Source organism: Cucurbita pepo, unplaced genomic scaffold, assembly GCF_002806865.2.
Source record: "Cucurbita pepo subsp. pepo cultivar mu-cu-16 unplaced genomic scaffold, ASM280686v2 Cp4.1_scaffold008069, whole genome shotgun sequence".
NCBI lineage: Eukaryota > Viridiplantae > Streptophyta > Magnoliopsida > Cucurbitales > Cucurbitaceae > Cucurbita > Cucurbita pepo.
The window spans coordinates 1-496 of NW_019653993.1; the positions used below are offsets into that span (position 1 = coordinate 1).

General features: G+C 32.7%; 1 long non-coding RNA gene across 1 annotated transcript; it reads left to right on the forward strand.

The window, feature by feature from the left end:
* LOC111787256 lies at positions 1-434 on the forward strand. Its single transcript, XR_002813930.1, has 3 exons — positions 1-14; positions 170-229; positions 330-434. It is a non-coding gene; the product is annotated as an uncharacterized LOC111787256 (long non-coding RNA).
* Positions 435-496: the final 62 nt, after the last annotated feature.

A 496-nucleotide genomic window follows, 5' to 3' on the forward strand; every position in this document is an offset into this window, starting at 1 on the left:
CATCTTTTAGGGAGGTTAGTTTAATTTATAGATCTACTGTTCTTAAAAAAAAAAAAAAAAAAAAAGAAAGTTACAGGCACCACTGTGTTCCTTCCCCCACCATTTTTGTGGTAGTAGTTTTATATTAGTGAGCCTTTAAAATATGCTGTTGACTGCTATTTTTAATCAGATGGATGCATCTAGATCCCTGTGAAGGAGTATATGATCAACCATTGTTGTATGAAATGGGGTACTTATTCTTTTATCACTTCATTACAATAGGAAGCCTTTATTGACCAAAAGTAATTGTCTACTCAGCAGAGTTCAATTTTATTTGTTTCTATTTGCAGGTGGAACAAGAAATTAAATTATGTCATTGCTTTTTCTATAGATGGAGTTCGTGATGTCACTAAATACTACACGAGGAAATGGATTGAGGTATTAAGTAACCACGATATGTTTGTTCCACAATGCAATTCCAACTCTTCTTCCAAAGAAAAAGAGGGGAAAAAAAAAA